Source organism: Morus notabilis, unplaced genomic scaffold, assembly GCF_000414095.1.
Source record: "Morus notabilis unplaced genomic scaffold, ASM41409v2 C11029822, whole genome shotgun sequence".
NCBI lineage: Eukaryota > Viridiplantae > Streptophyta > Magnoliopsida > Rosales > Moraceae > Morus > Morus notabilis.
This window is the reverse complement of record NW_010376927.1, coordinates 1-275: the sequence shown is the minus strand read 5'-3', so window position 1 is coordinate 275 and position 275 is coordinate 1. Positions and strand designations below refer to the sequence as shown.

The following is a 275-nucleotide window of genomic DNA, read 5'->3' as shown; positions in this document are numbered from 1 at the left end:
GATTTGCACCAATAGAAACTGGTCATGAGCCAATTATGTTACTATTACATCAATCCGCATTATTAAACATACGGTTAAATTATATTAACCCAGACGGGGATCGAACCCGTGATACAATGGTGAAAACATTGTGTCTTAACCACTTGACAACAGGGTCTCAAAACAATGGCATAAATAGCCTAGTGTTATAGCCCGGTGCAAGTATCGCGCTTGCTTTTACTGGTTACAAAACAGTTACATTACTTTTATGTTAACCAGGCTTAAATTTTACTATG

At 37.1% G+C, this 275-nt stretch overlaps 1 non-coding gene across 1 annotated transcript; it reads right to left on the bottom strand.

The window, feature by feature from the left end:
* Positions 1–85: 85 nt before the first annotated feature.
* On the bottom strand, positions 86–157 carry TRNAE-UUC. Its single transcript has one exon. It is a non-coding gene; the product is annotated as a tRNA-Glu (tRNA).
* Between the last annotated feature and the right edge of the window lie 118 nt (positions 158–275).